The 19,093-nt window shown below is 42.7% G+C and overlaps 1 protein-coding gene across 8 annotated transcripts in view; it reads left to right on the top strand.

Moving 5' to 3' along the window:
- Positions 1 to 19,093, top strand: part of CARD9 (caspase recruitment domain family member 9) — a 113,445-nt gene that overhangs the window by 11,404 nt on the left and 82,948 nt on the right. The window contains exon 4 of one of the 8 annotated variants that reach the window (XM_040324140.1): positions 420 to 597. The exons of the other annotated variants lie outside the window; for them this stretch is intronic. The gene's annotated coding sequence lies outside the window, so the exon portion shown is untranslated. The remainder of the gene's footprint in view (positions 1 to 419; positions 598 to 19,093) is intronic. 8 annotated transcript variants of the gene reach the window in all.

Here is a 19,093-nt window from a genome sequence, read left to right as displayed (position 1 = left end):
ACATGTAGCAGTATACATTTTAGGTCAAATGTATGAAGAAAAATTACGTTTTTGCAAAATTGTATAATAGAAATGAAAATTTTATTTTTTATTTTTAGCGGGGAAAAAAAAACTAACGCAGAGGTGATCAAATAACACCAAAATAAAGCTCTATTTGTGGGATGAAAAGGACAAAAAATTTCATTCAAAATGTGAGAGCACCGAAAGCTGAAAATTGGTCTGGTTATTAAGGGTGTTTAAGTGCCCAGTGGTCAAGTGGTTAATAATGTAGGCTGCAAAAAAGGAGGTTAAACCCACACATGTAGCGATCCTTTCAGTCATTTTTATAGACTGTATAGTGGAAATTGTTCCACAAATAAAGCTCTATTTGAACAATCCTTAATTAATATTCACTATTGTCTACCTGATTCTCCTCCCAGCCAATCAGGAAGCGGGTCCTGAGACCCATCACCCGATTGGTCGAGAGCAGAAGCGATTCTATTGGCCGCCGAGGAGGAGGAGGGAGGCGACTCGGGGAAAGCTGTTTTGAAGCCCAGGAAGAGGAGACACCGGGTGAAGCTGCCGTCCGGAGGAAGCGCTGCCTCCGACCCTGATGGGGTAAGTGCAGGGTTGGTGACCCCCCACCAAAAAATATACCACCAGCCGCCACTGCTACTTACACTTCTATTAGCATTCTTAATTTACAAAAATGTTTCATACCTGCCTAAAACTTTTGCACAGTATTGTACATCCCCCACAAAATGAATCCTCAGGTCGCATCAATGATGTTGGTTGATCCGGATGATGTTTGTATTTACTGCACAAGCATCAAATGCTTGCGTAAGTGAATTCAATCTACTTCATGTTTTTAGTGATGGAAAAGTTGCCGTTCTACTAATTTTTGTCTTCACTAATCCAGCCTAATCTCATTTTAATGTTACACCATTTGCACACTTATGTAAGATATAATTTTATTCAGAAAAATTAATTGGTTATATTTTATGGTAAATATATGGCAGTGTGAAAATTACATAGATGTTTATTTATTACTTGTATAATGCAGTCAACTTATGCAGTGCTTTACACATACAGTATATTGTTCATTTACATCTGTATCTGCCCTCAAGGAGCTTGCAAAACCTCATCCGGAGATAAAAGGGGACTCCAGTGACTTACTGGATCTCCGGTTCTATTGAAAGGATCCCAGGCTGGGTGCCGTTCTATTGGGGGTCGGCTTGAGGGGAACCCGGAGGCAGGTTGTCCAACAGGGCTTGAACGAACCAATCGGGGATCTGGTGACCGGAATGCTGACAGGTACACTTTGCTGTCATCTGGTGACCTATGCTAAAACCTACTGGGAGGATTCGCTCCATTCATCCATTTAGCTCACCTAAAGTAATTGGCCTGTGGCATAGGCCCTAGAGCCAGGTCTGTGAGAGAGATCTGTTCCTCCCAGCAAATCCAAAGTGACACCTCGGCTGCCAGGCTTGTAAGAGGGGTCTGTCCGGGGGCACTTCACCCACTCGGAAAGAGTGGCGACGAATCACAATTTGATACTACTGAGAGCAGGACTGCTCGGTTCATATCCAGGCCTGATATCGCAAGGTTCTCCCTTTTCTCCTCATCAACCTTTTCTTCCCATTTGAAATTGATGTTGGCCAGGAAATAAAGCATTGGAAACCCTTTATTCACTGTCTGGACCTTCGCTCACTGCTTTGTTCTCCAACTGTACCCATACGCCACATTAAGTTAACTCAATATGCCGTTCCCAATAATAAATCAGCGTCTCCTTCGGGGGTAGCGCTACATATATATATATATATATATATATATATATATATATATATATATTAAATATAATAAAACACACACACTATTGTCAATAGTATTGGGGCACCTGCCTTTATTATTATTTAGGTACTTATATAGCACCATCAATTTATGCAGCGCTTTACATATACAATGTACATTCACATCAGTCCCTACCCTCAAGGAGCTTACAATCTAAGGTCCCTAACTCGCATTCATATACTAGGGACAATTCAGGCAGAAGCTAATTGACCTACCAGCATGTCTTTGGAGTGTGGGATGAAACCGTAGTACCCACAGGAAACCCACGCAGGCACAGGGAGAACATGCAAACTCCAGGCAGGTAGTGTCATGGTCGGGATTCGAACCAGCAACCCCTTTTTACTGCTAGGCGAGAGTGCCTTTACACACATCCCAGTCTTACTCCGTAGGGTTTAATATTCAGTTGGCCCACCCTTTGCAGCTATAAAAGCTTTAACTCTTCTGGGTAGGCTGTCCAAAAGATTTAGGAGTGCGTCTATGTGAATGTTTAAAAATGCTCTTTTGGAAGAATGGTCAAACATTCCCATAGGCACACTCCTAAACCTTGTGTATAGCCTTCCCAGAGGAATTAAAGCTGTTGAGTGGGCCAACTCAATATTGAACCCTACGGATTAAGACTGGGATTCCATTAACCAGTTAAGCCCCGGACCAATATGCAGCCTAAAGACCCAAGGTGTTTTTACAGTTCGGGACTGCGTCGCTTTAACAGACAATTGCGCGGTCGTGCGACGTGGCTCCCAAACAAAATTGGCGTCCTTTTCCCCCCACAAATAGAGCTTTCTTTTGGTGGTATTTGATCACATCTGCGGTTTTTAGTTTTTGCGCTATAAACAAAAATAGAGCGACAATTTTGAAAAAAATTCAATATTTTTTACTTTTTGCTGTAATAAATATCCCCCAAAAACATATATAAAAACATTTTTTTTCCTCAGTTTAGGCCGATACGTATTTTTCTACCTATTTTTAGTAAAAAAAATCGCAATAAGCGTTTATCGATTGGTTTGCGCAAAATTTATAGCGTTTACAAAATAGGGGATAGTTTTATTGCATTTTTATTAATTTTTTTTTTTTACTACTAATGGCGGCGATCAGCAATTTTTTTCGTGACTGCGACATTATGGCGGACACTTCGGACAATTTTGACACATTTTTGGGACCATTGTCATTTTCACAGCAAAAAATGCATTTAAATTGCATTCTTTATTGTGAAAATGACAGTTGCAGTTTGGGAGTTAACCACAGGTGGCGCTGTAGGAGTTAGGGTGCACCTAGTATGTGTTTACAACTGTAGGGGGGTGTGGCTGTAGGAATGACGTCATCGATCGTGTCTTCCCTATAAAGGGAATGACGCGATCGATGCGCCGACACAGTGAAGCACGGGGAAGCCGTGTTTACACACGGCTCTCCCCGTTCTTCAGCTCCGGGGAGCGATCGCGACGGAGCGGCTATAAACAAATAGCCGCGCCGTGGTCCCGGATCGCTCCCCGAGCGGACCCGACCTCCGCATGTAGCGGGGGGGGGGTCCCGATCGGACCCCCCACCCGCTAATAGGCGAGGACGTACATGTACGCCCATGTGCCTGTATGTGCCATATTGTGGACGTATATGTACATGCGGGGGTCGGGAACTGGTTAAAGTTCATGTGTGTAAAGGCAGGCGCCCCAATACTTTTGACAATATAGTGTGTATATATTAGGATGTTTAGATGAATAGCAGCAATAGGATTTTTATAACGGCTTACCTGTAAAATCCTTTTCTTGGAAGTACATCACTGGACACAAAGCACCATAGTAATTACTATATGGTTATACGCCCACCTTCACTCGATTGACACTGGCATAATCAAGACAGGAAGTCCCCCTCCCTATATAACCCCTCCCATACCGGGAGTACCTCCGTTTTGTAGTAAAGCTATATATATATATATATATATATATATATATATATATATATATATATATATATATATATATATATATCCCAATAAGAGAGGTGGGAACTCTGTGTTCCACGATGTACGTCCAGGAAAAGGATTTTACAGGTAAGCTGTTGTAAAAATGTTCTTTATCCTACATCATGGGACAAAGAGCACTATAATTTATACATGGGATGTCCCAAAGCAATGGCATCTGTGGGAGGGAGACACACAAAAAAATAAAGAAAACCGCCGCCAGACGTGAGGACCTATACTGCTGCCTGCAGAACACTGCGCCCAAAGGCGGCATCCTCTTGCTGACCTACATCCACCTGGTAGAATTTTGTGAATGTATGCACCGGTGACCATGTTGCGGCCTGGCAAACCTGAGCCACGGAGGTTTGGTGTCGCACTGCCCAGGAAGCACTAACTGTTCTGGTAGAAGTGCGCTCTAGGATAAAAAGGCGGAATCTTCCCCCTTAACTCATAAGCCTGACTAATGACTTGACGAATCCATCTAAAAATGGTCGATTTTGATGCTGCCTGCCCTCTTGTGGGGCCTTCTGGCAACACAAAGTGACCGTTTTCCGTATCTGGGCAGTCGCCTCCAAATAGAAACTAACCGCCCTTACTACATCAAGGGAATGTAATAATTCTTCTAAAGAATACGGTTCTGGAAAAAATGAAAGTATGGAAATACCCTGGTTCATGTGAAAACTGGATACTACCTTAGGTAAAAAGGACGGGCGAGGACATAACACCACCTTGTCCCTATAAATCACTAAGAATGGCTCTTTACAAGAAAAAGCTTCCAATTCAGAAACTCTTCTCGCGGAGGTTACCGCAACCAAAAAAGACTAATTTCTTTGTGACTAGAGCATCACACATTGGCTAAAAGGGAGACTCCTGGAGGACCGACAAGGCTAGATTCAAATCCAGTGGACATAAAGGAGTTTTAATTGGTGGATTTATACGCTTTATTCCTTGTATAAAAGCCTGAACCAAGGAATGTGAAGCAAGAGGCCTTTGAAAAAGAACTGACAAGGCCGAGACCTGACCCTTGATAGTACTCAAGGCTAATTTCATTTCTACTCGAGTCCTAACTGTAGGAAAGCGAGAATTCTCCTTATGAGATATTTGCGAGGATGCCAACCCTTGTTTTCACACCAGAAAACAGGCCTTTCAGACCCTATAGTAAATAGCCCTAGAGGTTGGCTTTCTTGCATTAATCAGGGTAGTTACCACTGAGCCCGAAAGCCCCCGATCCTTTAGAACGAGGGCTTCAACAGCCAAGCTGTCAAATTTAGCATTTGTAAGGCAGAATGGAACACTGGACCTAGTGAAAGCAGATCTGGGTGTGATGGAAGAGTCCAAGGATCCCCTACTGCTATCCTCACGATCTCCGCCAAACCAGGATCTCCCAGGGACCAGGGCAACTAGGATTTTATCAGCTTCTGTCCTCTTTTGATCCTGCGTAGAAGACACAGAAGCAACTGGACTGGAGGGAACACATAAATCGGTGAAAAACTATCCCAAGTATTATAATGGGGAAGAGCCCATGAATTGGCCCCATGGGCTCTTCCCCATTCAAACTATAATACTTTCTCTATATTTATTTTCTCTGCTACCAGGGAGGAATAGTGGCAGCCAATTAACAACTAGCATTATTTAGACCTTCATCTACCCCTCCCTTTTCCTTTTCAGTTTGATTTTTTCTTTCCTCTCTGTACATTATATAGGATTTAGAGGACCAATCATTGACGCCGTGGTTTGCGTCTCGTTTCCACCTCCCTTAATAACATATTCTTATCTGTAAGTATTATTTATAAAGACCTTGTTGGTTTAATAATAATTGCTGTGTCCAACTTATTGGACCTCACCAATTCACTTAAAGATATTTGACTTTATTCTAATATCTTCTTACGGCTATGTATATGTTTCTTCATCCAACAGTCGCTTTCCGGGCTCATTTAGCTTCTTTTTGTGACCGCCCTCGGAACATTGTGTTGATTCCACTCAGGGTCTGTATATCCATCCATGTCTATGGGAGACATCGAGCGCCTGACTCTGTGGTGTTTGTGGGTAAGCACGTCTAGATTGCCCCCTCTCTGGAGTATCCCCTGGCCACCTGCCAAATGTCTATGTAACCCATATGTTTATGTATCGTTCTTTACTGTATAAGGCTAATTTGATTATTTACTTTGACTTCGTTATAAACATTTTTGAACGGATTTTGCCTTCCCCTGAAGTAGCAAAAATCGCGAAACATGTTGGGAATATGCGATCTCCGTGTGCTTTAAACTGGAATGTTTCACCAATGACCACCGTAAATTATAACTTCGAACTTTGATTTTATACATATTTGTATTTAATAAAGTTATTTTGTATTTTTTTAAGACATGTTCTTTCTCATCATTACTACTAAACATAAATGTTTTAGCTGGTATTAGACTTTTAAAGGTACTAGTACCCCAGTGTGCTACTTATAGTGCCCTCTAACCTAAGGTTTCTCCAGATATTCTATATCACAGGATGTAGGAAGCATCTCCTTGAGTTGTGGAGAACTCACTGCTGGACTGCCCAAATTATGGCAACAATCCAGTGAGGGACACTCCTTCCAGCTACAAATAAAAAAAAATCAGTTTTGTGTGGTGTCACTGTTAAGCCAACCGCAAATCTGCCAGTATAGCTGCTAACTGTCAATACTCAGGCGGTTATCTAGTTATAAGTGACCATATGCTGAACTAAACAAAGAAAATGAATACCTGTGTTTTAAAGCAAACCCTAGTTAATTTTTTCTTTTTCTGAAATGTCAGAATGCTTTTATAACCTGTCACCGTAAAAGCTTTGCAAACAATTACAGTCCTGGTGTCCTTTGAACAGCCGCAAAAGCTAGGAGTGTTGTCTTTAACCTCGTACACACGATCGGATTTTCCGAGAACAATTGTGTGATGGCAGGGTTTTTTGTTGGATAATGTGACCGTTTGTACGCTCCATCGGACAATTGTTGTTGGACTTTCCGACAACAAATGCGGGATAGTATGCTCTCAAATTTTCCAACGACAAATGTGTGCCATCGAATTTTTCGATCATGTGTACACACTTCCGTCGGACTAAAATCCATAGTACAAACATGCATGCTCCGAACCAATGCTAACCATAAGACAACATTAGCAGAAGTTGCCCAAAGATTGGCGCTAAAGAGCAGAAAAAAACACATAGTTTCGTGTAAGTTGGCTGAAATATTTCTGCCGTCTGTATGCATACTAAGTTCACGGCCAATGCCCTGTGCACAAAATTCCACGGATTTGTCTGATGGAAATCCGATCGTGTGTCTGAGGCTTTAGGAAGCTGTCTGCAGCCCATGCAAACAGTGCACCTCTAAAAAAATGTAATTGAGAGAATCTGGCAAATAGTTTTTCTTTTAGCCCTTTGATGATTAAAGTTTACTGAGGCCCTGATCTGTCTAATTTTATATTCTCTGCACAATCTTTTTAGAGGTCCCAAAACCAGTGGCGTCTCCAGCTTTCATATTTAGGGGGGGGACAGGGACAAAAGTAGGGGGGCCAACTATAAAATGCAATTTTATATATATATATATATATATATATATATATATATATATATCTCCTGGGGCCCTTTACTACGATCCCACTATGGGCCCTTTCATATGTTCTGCAGTGAGCTCCCTTCCTACTATACTGGGGCCCCCCAGGGTGGCAGAAAACAAGAGATATATGTCACCAGCACACCAAGAAAATATAAGGGTCCAAAGCAGTGGGAGAACTATCATTGTTGCAAAGGTTGTCATGCCACCGGGCCCTGGTGTTCTGCCACAGTGGGGATCCCCAGCTGTCCTGTCCCTGCTATTTACAGCGCTGGTCTGGCATCTGTCTCCTTGGCAGCGGCGGCAGTCTATTAGGACCTAGTGCTGGTGACATTATGGGTGCATGCAGGGGAAGGCTGGCACTATTGGTTATAGAGAGCCGAGCCCCCAGCTGGTCACCTAGCAGCAGTAATGCTGTATAACCTTCTCTGTTGACATGCTGATCGGGATGTGATCCAGGTGATGCTCCCAGTCAGATCTAATAAACACAGTAATTATTAGCATCAAGAGTACAACCACATAAATATAATCAACCGTATGATCAGCATCCATGTGGGCTCTATGCCAGTAAAGTGTGGGCTTTGATCAATAAAATCTCTGATATTTATGACTAGGATTTGACTAAGAGCATCACCTGGATTGCATCCTGATCAGCATGTCAGAGAAGGGTCCACTGCTGCTAAGCAATGTGCAGGAAGCTCAACTGTCTACAACCAATAGAGATGGGCTCGGGTGTGTTTGAAATCCCACATGCCCGATCACGCCAGGAAGCCGACACTCCACAGTGTTAATCAATGTATGGGCTGCCTAAGAGCTAAGACCAGCCATAGACAGTTTAAATCTCAGCTGGTTCAGCAGAAACTGGCTGAGATTTGAACCATTAATGAGCAGAATTTCTTATAATTATCACTATTGGTTGCTGTATAGCCACTGGTGATAATCACTGTTTGTCGGGAGAATAGAATTGCTGGGCAGGAGGGATATTCCCCTGTCACCACTGTCTGTGTTGATGGGGGAATCATGCAAGTTTCTTTCCTGCAATCTGTGGATGCAGGAAAGAAATTTGCACCGTATATTATCTGCCTAACTGAAAGTGAAAGTAAATTGTGAATGTTTTGAAAGAACAGGAGAGGGGGAGGGAGACAGATGGGGGAGAGAAGGGATGGAGATAATGTAGTTCAGTGATTACAGTGTACTGCAGTCTGCAGTGCACACACTTAAACACGGTCCAGGCTAGAATATCTGGTTGTGTGAGCGCTCACATTATGCAGTGATGGCGAGCAGAGGGAGGGGGAGGAATCCCCCACAGAGCTTTTTTTTTTTGGGGGGGCACATGGTGGGGCACAGCATGATGTTGGGGGGGGGGGTCAGGGCCCCCTCTGGCCCCCCCTAGGGACGCCCCTGCCCAAAACTATGCATTATGAAGGCTTCCCTAAACATTTCAATTTGTATCCATTAATCAAAGCCTAATTAGTGGTATTTAACTCTACTTTGGGTGTTTTTCAGATTTGGTGTTTACAAGACTAAAACTGTTTTTTTTGCTAGAAAATTACTTAAAACCCACACACATATATTTATTTTTTTCTAATACCCTAGAGAATAAAATGGCGATCATTGCAATACTTTTTGTCACACCATATTTGCGCAGCGGTCCTACAAGCGCACTTTTTTTGGAAAAAAATCACTTTTTTGAATTAAAAAAATAAGACAGCAATAAATTCGGCCCAATTGTTTTATATATTGTGAAAGATAATGTTACGCCGAGTAAAATGGTACCCAACATGTCACGCTTACAAATTGCGCCCGCTCGTGGCATGTCGTCAAACTTTTACCCTTAAAAATCTCGATAGGCGACGTTTAAAAAATTCTATAGGTTGCATTTTTTGAGTTACAGAGTAGGTCTAGGGCTATAATTATTGCTCTCGCTCTAACGATTGCGGCGATACCTCACTTGTGTCGTTTGAACACCGTTTTCATATGCTGGCGCTACTCGCGTATGCGTTCGCTTCTGCGCACGAGCTCATCGGGACGGGGGCTTTAAAACTTTTTTTTTTCTTATTTATTTTTATTTTATTATTTTTTACACTGGAAAAAAATAAAAAAAATTATCACTTTTATTCCTATTACAAGGAATGTAAACATCCCTTGTAATAGAAAAAAGCATGACAGGTCCTCTTAAATATGAGATCTGGGGTCAAAAAGACCTCAGATCTCATATTTAGACTAAAATGCAAAAAAAAAAAAATTGAAACTGTCATTTTTTCAAATGACAAAAAAAAAAAATGTTTCTTTAAGAGACTGGGCGGGACTGACGTTTTGACGTCACTTTCGCCCAGCAGAGCTATGGGGACGGGCGAAGGAGATTTTTCCTTCAGTCTCGTCCCCAGTCAGCAGCCGAACACACCCGATCTCCTCCGCCGCTACCGACGGCTCCGGTAAGCGGCGGAGGGCGCGGGAGAGCGGCGGGAGGGGGGGGCCCTCTCCCGCCGCCGATAACGGCGATCTCGCGGCGAATCCGCCGCGGAGACCGCCGTTATCGTTAACAGAACCGCTGACACTAAAGATGGATACCTCGGTTGTGGCAGCAGCTGCTGCCGTTACCGAGATATCCATCTTTAAAGTTAGGCCGTATAAAGACGTACATCGGTTTGGAAGTGGTTAAAAGAGACCAACAGATATTAATGTGTATGGTGAGCTTTAGATTTACCAACAAATTTGTAATGTAAGAACGCTTCTAAACATTCCATTTGTATTGTATACAGTGGGGATCGAAAGTTTGGGCACCCCAGGTAAAAAATTGTATTAACCACTTAAGCCCCGGACCTTTAGGCAGCTAAATGCCCAGGCCAGGTTTTGCGATTCGGCACTGTGTCGCTTTAACAGACAATTGCGCGGTCATGCGACGTGGCTCCCAAACAAAATTGGCGTCCTTTTTTCCCCACAAATAGAGCTTTCTTTTGGTGGTATTTGATCACCTCTGCGGTTTTTATTTTTTGCGCTATAAACAAAAATAGAGCGACAATTTTGAAAAAAATTCAATATTTTTTACTTTTTGCTATAATAAATATCCCCCAAAATATCCCCCATAAAAAAAAAAACATTTCCTCAGTTTAGGCCGATACGTATTCTTCCACCTATTTTTGGTAAAAAAAAAAAACGCAATAAGCGTTTATCGATTGGTTTGCGCAAAATTTATAGCGTTAAAAATAGGGGATAGTTTTATTGCATTTTTTTGCATTTTTATTAATTATTTTTATTAATTTTTTTTTTTTTTTTTTACTACTAATGGCGGCGATCAGCGATTTTTTTCATGACTGCGACATTATGGCGGACACTTCGGACAATTTTGACACATTTTTGGGACCATTGTCATTTTCACAGCAAAAAATGCATTTAAATTGCATTGTTTATTGTGAAAATGACAGTTGCAGTTTGGGAGTTAACCACAGGGGGCGCTGTAGGAGTTAGTGTACACCTAGTGTGTGTTTACAACTGTAGGGGGGTGTGGCTGTAGGACTGACGTCATCGATTGGGTCTCCCCTATAAAGGGGATGACACGATCGATGCAGCGCCATAGCGAAGCACGGGGAAGCTGTGTTTACATACGGCTCTCCCCGTTCTTCAGCTCCGGGGAGCGATCGCGACGGAGCGGCTATAAACGAATAGCCGCGCCGTCGTCCCGGATCGCTCCCCGAGGGAACCCGACCGCCGCATGTAGCGGGGGGGTCCCGATCGGACCCGCGGAAAGGCAAGGACGTACATGTACGCCCATTTGCCTGTACGTGCCATTCTGTGGACGTACATTTAAATGCGGCGGTCGGGAAGTGGTTAATGTGCATAACGAAGCCAAGGAAAGATGGAAAAATCTCCAAAAGGCATCAAAAGGCATTATTTTCATCATTTACACTTTCAAAATTACAGAAAACAAAAAAATGGTATCTGCAAAAGTTTGGGCACCCTGCAGAGTTAACATCTTTTACTGCCCCCTTTGGCAAGTATCACAGCTTGTAAACGCTTTTTGTGGCCAGCCAAGAGTCTTTCAATTCTTGTTTGAGGTATCTTTGCCCATTCTTCCTTAAAAAAGTCTTCCAGTTCTTTGAGATTTCTGGGCTGTCTGTCACGCACTGCTCTTTTAAGGTCTATCCAAAGATTTTCAATTATGTTGAGATTGTGAAGGCCATGGCAAAACCTTCAGTTTACACCTCTTGATGTAATCCCCCGTGGATTTTGAGGTGTGTTTAGGATCATTATCCATTTGTAGAAGCCATCCTCTCTTTAACTTCAGCTTTTTCACAGATGGCATCAAGTTACCATCCAAAATTTTCTGAAATGTTATTGAATCCATTTTTCCTTCTACTCGTGAAATGTTCCCTGTGCCACTGGCTGCAATACAACCCCAAAGCATGATTGATCCACCCCCATGCTTAACAGTTGGACAGAGGTTCTTGTCATTAAATTCTGTGCCCTTTCTTCTCCAAATGTACCTTTGCTCATTCCGGCGAAAAAGGTCTATTTTAACCTCATCGGTCCACAGAACTTGTTTCCAAAATACATCAGGCTTGTCTATATGTTCATTTGCAAAGTTCAAACGCTGATTTTTGTGGTGAGGACGTAGAATAAGTTTTCTTCTGATGACTCTTCCATGAAGACCATATTTGTACAAGTATCTCTTTATAGTGGAATAGTGTACCACAACTCCAGTGTCTGCCAGATCTTTCTGGAGGGATCGTGCAGTCAAACGTGGGTTTTGAATTGCTTTTCTCACAATCTTGCGAGCTGTTCTGTCTGATATTTTTCTTGGTCTTCCAGATCTTGCTTTAACTTCCACTGTTCCTGATGACTGCCATTTCTTAATTACATTCAGAACAGAGGATATTGACATCTGAAAACGCTTTGCTATCTTCTTATAGCCTTCTCCAGCTTTGTGAGCGTCAACTATTTTCAGTTTCAGTTTTCTAGACAACTGCTTAGAAGAACCCATAGTGCTAATTGTTGGGGCAAGGTCAGATGAGTCTGGGCATTTAAAACCTTTGAGATTGATATCACCTGGTCTTCCCAGACGATGATTGAGAACAATCCATGACACTGGCAGGTCTCAGCTTTGCAAAGGGGGCAGTGCATGCTATAAATTCTGCAGGGTGCCCAAACTTTTGCAGATGCAATTTTTTTGTTTTCTGTCATTTTGAAAGTGTAAATGATGGAAATAAAATCTAACTTTTTTTGACATATAAGAATGTCGAATCTGTAATTTGATGCCTTTTGGAGTTTTTTCCATCTTTCCTTGGCTTCGTTATGCACATTAATACAAATTTTTACCTGGGGTGCCCAAACTTTCGATCCCCACTGTACAATCAGGCAGAGCCTTGTACTACATACAGTAGTTGTTGACAGATGCAATAAGATTTCACCATGTGGGGCCAGCTTTTATAATCTGTCCCAACCTCTGTTACTTTAGCTGCACAATTTGGCCTGCGTGTTAACACAGAGAAAATGATAAATAAAGACACGTGAAAGAAAAAATGCATACAGTGAATACCTGCATACAGTTGGCAGACTATAGCATTTTTTCGCAATAATGCTCCTTTAGGAAAGATAGGATATATAAATGCTTACAGTTTACCTTGACTGAAAAAATGAAGACCTACTATGTTTTAGGTAATATAACTAGAACTCACTCACTCACTCACACACACTCTCCCACTGTCTCCCACTCTCACGCTCACTTGTTTTCTGTTCTAGGGTGGCAAATGTAGCCACTCTTTCATGGTTACCCCTGAGATGGACTACACAGCTACCCTGAAGACCTATTGAGCTTTATGAAAATTGTACAAATGGGGCAGAGCATGTGACCATAAGTAACGGCACTGCTTTACACCCCAAATGCAGATTGCAAACACAGTGCATTTGTCTGCAACAGATTGCATGGTACAGCAGTATCATGCAATTTGGTGCAGTGCATTTTTGCATGCACTACTTTTTGTGAGATGCAGTGACATTTCAACCCCTTTATATTAAAGCAATAAAAATCGCAATCACTGGGGCACACAGAAATGCGGACTGCGTTCCTGTGCAATTCAGGTGTCAACTGGTCCTAATAGCAGTGAGTTGCATCAATAAAGAATAGTGTGCACAGGACGAAAAAGCCCAAAAACTATGTTTGTATCGATCTTGGTATCGGTGCCAATACTAAGCATTTGCACGAGTATCGGTACTCGTGCAAATGCTTTGATACCTGAAACTGATATTTCCAGGCTCGGTTCTTTCAGCTATCAGCGGGATGCCCCCACTCACAGCTGAAATGTAAAAAGAAAAAAGCCAGCAATTTGTTTGTTAAGACCCCTTTCACACTGAGGAGTTTTTCAGGCTATACTGCCTGAAAAACTCCTGCCCAGCAACCTCAATGTGAAAGCCGGAGCGGTGAGAGGAGCGGTGTGTATACCGCTCCTTCACTGCTCCTTCCCATTTAAAACAATGGGAAACCGTGGCAATACCGACGCAATGTGCCTCTGCAGTGGCGCATTGCGGGCGGTATTAACCCTTTATCGGCCGCTAGCGGGGGTTAATACCGCACCGCTATCGGTCGAATCCCACGGCAAATCCGACGGTATATCGCCGCTATTTTTAGCGGCGCTATACCGCCACCGTGGCTCCCGCCCCAGTGTGAAAGGGGCCTAAGGAGCGGGGTGCCACATCCTTAAATGATTACTCATTCAGCTGTCAGTAGACTTCCCCTGTTAATATTTTTTCACCTTTAACATATATTTACACATTTCACATTGAAAAAAAGCGAAGATTTTTTTTTAATTTAATTTGTAAATAACTTTTCAATGCTTTAGCCCTGGTTCACACTGGGTACGATTTGGAACGATTTGAGATGCGATTTGACATGTCAAATCGCATCTCAAATCGGCGACAATTGTCGGCAATGGCACTGTCCTAATCAGTGCGACGCCGCATCTGCGATTTCAAAAAGTAGTTCCTGTACTACTTTTTGCGATTTTGGGCCGCGATTTACATTAAATTGCGGCCGAAATCGCGGCAAAATCGCGCATTTTACCGCGATTTTGAATTCGCAGCAGTGTGAACCTAGGCTCACACTTCAGCTGTCAGCAATGGTACAAACAAAACAGTATCGATACTCATTTAAAAAAAAAATGGTATTGGTGCTTGCCTACTAAAATCAATGGTAAGAGACATTTTAACAAACAAAAAGCCATGCTAGAATTTATATTTTATAAAAAAAAAAAAACAATGCCTGAAGCAGTACCATGAAAGCTATGGGCCAGATTCTCAGTGGAGATACGATGGCGTATCTCCAGATACGCCGTCGTATCTGAGTCCGGCCGGTCGTATCTATGCGCCTGATTCTTAGAATCAGTTACGCATAGATATCTATTAGATCCGACAGGCGTAAGTCTCTTACGCCGTCGGATCGTAACTGCATATTTACGCTGGCCGCTAGGGGCGTGTACGCTGATTTACGCGTCAAAATATGTAAATCAGCTAGATACGCGAATTCACGAACGTACGCCCGGCCGACGCAGTACAGTTACGCCATTTACGTTAGGCTTTTCCCGGCGTATAGTTACCCCTGCTATATGGTGGCGTACGTGCGGCGTACCAGTGTTAAGTATGGCCGTCGTTCCCGCGTTGAAATTTGAAAAAGTTACGTCGTTTGCGTAAGTCGTCCGTGAATGGGGCTGGACGTCATTTACGTTGAAGTCGAAAACCAATGACGTCCTTGCAGCGTACTTTGGAGCAATGCACACTGGGAAATTCCACGGACGGCGCATGCGCCGTTCGGGAAAACCGTCAATCACGTCGGGTCAAGCCTGATTTACATAACACACGCCCACCTCTTCACAATTTGAATTAGGCGGGCTTACGACGACCTATTTACGCTACGCCTACGCAACTTTTTTTTGAGAATACGGCACTTGCCTGTAAAAGTTGCGGAGGCGTAACGTGAATAGGATACGTTGCGCCATTCTACGTGAATCTACCCCTATATCTTTTTGCTTGTTTTTGTCCTGAAAAATTGCAGTGCACAACCCAGCCAGCAGTATTCTTTCTCTATCCTTATTGGTGAAAAAGTACAAATAATCATTCTTGATATTTCTCTTGAATGCAGTTAAAGCCTGCATCCAATTAAATTGGAAACCGACTACTCCCCTGCCAATTAGCATCTGGCTCAGTAAAGTGAACAACATTTTGGAAGATGCTGTGGCTTCTTCACACCACAAAGGAGAATAATTCCATAAAACCTGGTTCTGTTGTATAGACTTTGCATTCACATCCGAATGTCAACTCTGGTTTCTTATGACTTTGAAAATTCTGGATTTCATTATTTTCTGAATAAATTCTTTGATATCTTCCCATGCCTAAGGACAGGGTCAAACCCTCTCTAGCTTTAGATTAGGTGATGCCACTACTTTTCTATGTACTTTTTTTTTCTTGCTGGAGAGAAAGCAGTATCTGACAACCTGCAGTAGAAGCGTCTTCCTGCTTCATTCATTTTGTGGATCTTTGCTTTCCTCACCTCTTCTACTGTTTCTTGGTCATTACCACACCACTCATCAAATCACCAGGCATTAGGGGACAGCGTTGGCATAAGCAAAGCCCTGCGTGTCATTTAAGTTGGCTGCCTCCATATAGAAATGCTATGAAGAACAAGACTTAAAGGGTCACTAAAGGAATTTTTTTTTTTAGCTAAATAGCTTCCTTTACCTTACTGCAGTACTGGTTTCATGTCCTCATTGTTCATTTTTGCTTTGAAGTAGCTGTAATTCTGCTGTGATCTCCACACTTCCTGGTTGCCTGTTTCCTTATAACCATGGTACTGGGAGATTTTCACGGTGGTCTAAGCTGTCATTACTGTGTGTCTAAAACTCCTCAGAACCAATCAGATTCATTTTAAAAACAAAACACTGCCCTGGATTTGTTGTTTTTGTTCTGTGAGTCTTCCCGACTCACCTCTCACCCGGAACTTCATGTATGTACCTTTAAAACCGAATGTGAAACTAGAGGCACATTATATGATAGATTAAATTCAATTTTAATCATTTTTAAAAGGAATCAGTTAACTTTTATGTCTCTATACCCTGTAAACAGTCATTTCAGCAAAAAAATGTTTTTCCTTTAGTGACCCTTTAATAAGTCAGTAAAGGTTGAACAGATATGTCATCTTACATGTGGTCTTCTGGAGACAGGCCCCCTTCACTGGTGTTCAATACTAAAAATGCTCATTGGTGGTAAGTGGGAAGAATGCCCCAATGGCTGATTCCTTAAACCCTATCATTCTCTGAAAGAACACTAGTTAAAAAAGGTTGCTATAGATAATAATGGTGACTAATACTCTGTATGCCTTTTATTAAGCACAACTTCCACAGAACGGTTCTTCGTTAAATACGGCCTATGCAAAGCATACCCTGTGTTAGCTGAAAATATAACCTTTGTATTACATGTTGCACTATGCAAGAAAAGAAAATGCCATGTTTCTCTCATAAACATGTTTATCTTATCTCTATGTGCAAAGTCATATAAAATACCTTGCATTTCATACACAATTTTTCTCTCATGCTATGCCAGTAATGGAAGTGAACCTGTGATTGTAAATATGTAGCTGGTGTGTTCTGTGGGACAAGCACCACCACATCTGGTACTCGTAGGATGCACTGACCGTATAGAATACTATGATAGGAGTGAATCTGAAAGCGCCTCACAGAAGCTTTGTGAATTTTATTTGTTGAGATTCCATAAACTGATGCCAGTTGCAGAAAGGATGGTTGGCATATCTCTAATGTTGACTGTACACATGGGAATTTTCAAAGCTTTCAACCAGCTTTCTATTGACCCTTTTCTCTGCCTGCAACCATACTCAACTGTCCATTCTGTTAACTCAATTTCAACGATGCCCCAGAGAAATATAAACGGACCACATGTCACATATAATTATACAATCCCATTTAGATCTACCAGTCATTTTGTTGCATGATGGCCTCCTTAGTTGGCTACAAATGGAACAGAATTGTTTAGGCATGGCCCTTACATTATATAGCCTTGGTAAAATTAATGGAGATTTTACAAAGAAAGTAAAATTAGATTGTAACCTGTATGGCAAGTTTGTTTGACACTATTATGCTGTATCAGTGTTTGTTAACCTAAAAAAAAATGGAGATCCTTTTCCCTTAAGGCTTCTTCCACATGAGGCAGACTCCGTCACTACGGAGTCCGCCAGCTCAGCAGGAGAGCTCTCCGCTGAGCCGGCGGATGACGGCCCCTCTCTGCTCACTGAGGGGTGAGGGGCTTGTGCAGCGCCCCTGTCTCCTATGAAGAGATCTGATCGAAATGGACAGCATGTCCGTTTTCATCAGATCTCACGCGATCCGATCCGCCATGGACGGATGGGGACGTACCGGATAAGGTTGGATATCAGCAAACATGTCTCCGCTGACATCCGACGCTCCATAGGATTGCATGGATCGACCGTTCAGGCCGCTGACAGGTGGACCTGAACGGTCCGACCATGTGAAAGGGGCCTATAGCAGATTAAACAGCACAGTGCTTGTGCTGTCTAATCTGCCCCTCTCTAAACTGTAAAAATCCTGGCTGATCCTGTCACTTCTTGTGTCCCCCTCTCTGTGCTGGCCATGATCATCAGGGCTGCTGAGCCCTGACTACAGTGGTCAGCCTACATTCCTCCGTCATCCGCAGCTCTACTCTCTGCTCTCCTCTTTCCCCCTCACCCCTTCTCCCTGCCTGTCAGCTCTGTGTCTCTGTCTCTCTCTGTCTTAAATTTGTCACTGCCAGCCCCTCTTTTATGGCCAGGACTACTACATTGTATATGCATTTTATTAAAATGAGACTTGTAAATATTGTTTTAGAGCTATCTTCAGGCCGGTCACGTGACTCTCGGCTGGCCTCCAGGGCTACCGTGGGAGGGGCTGAGCAACCATGTAACCTCCCTGGCAGATGTCAGAGAGAGATCTCGGCCTCTCTTGCAGGAGACCTGGATCAAAGTCATGTGACAGGCCTAAAGATAGCTCTAAAACAGTATTTACATGCCTTGTTTTAATAAAATGCATATACAGTGTAGTATGCCTGGCTATAATAGAGGGTCTGGCAGCGATTTCAAAGTTTGGGTTAACACTTTATCAGTTTTCTGCATAAGTTGGGTTTGTGTCAACAGGCTTTGGGTTGATGGCATCAGTTTGAGATGCTTCTAAAATCATTTAGATTTTATTCACAAATGAACCTTTGACCATTTTTAAGCTGATTTTGCATCCTTAACCACTAAGCCCCAGAAGGATTTGCCCCCTTAATGACAAGGCCATTTTTTGCGATCCAGGACTGCGTAGCTTTAAAGAGAAAGTAAACCCTGATGGGTTTTATTTCCTCTTTAGCCCGCTGCAAAGCCTGCAAATGAAAAGCATAATGAGCTAGTATGCATCGCATACTAGCCCAATATGTGCCACTTATCTGCAAAAGAATCCAGCGATGTCCCCTGTGTAGGCAGAGTCCATCTTCTGCCCACTCTTCCTTCCGGGCTGAGGACTCCGGCTCTGTGATTCACCTGAGCTTGTGATGTCACTCCCGCGCATGTACACAAGAGCCGCCATTTATGGCACAGACTGGGGAAGAAATGGCACTTAGTTTTGTTTCCTCCCCACGCAAGCGCCGTTAACATTTTTGGCGGACTACAAGTGAAATATCTCCTAAACGGCGCACATTTAGGAGATATT

The sequence above is a fragment of the Rana temporaria genome, chromosome 9 (genome assembly GCF_905171775.1).
Source record: "Rana temporaria chromosome 9, aRanTem1.1, whole genome shotgun sequence".
Taxonomy (NCBI): domain Eukaryota; kingdom Metazoa; phylum Chordata; class Amphibia; order Anura; family Ranidae; genus Rana; species Rana temporaria.
The sequence above is the reverse complement of the archived record's forward strand: the minus strand, read 5'-3'. Positions and strand labels throughout refer to the sequence as shown.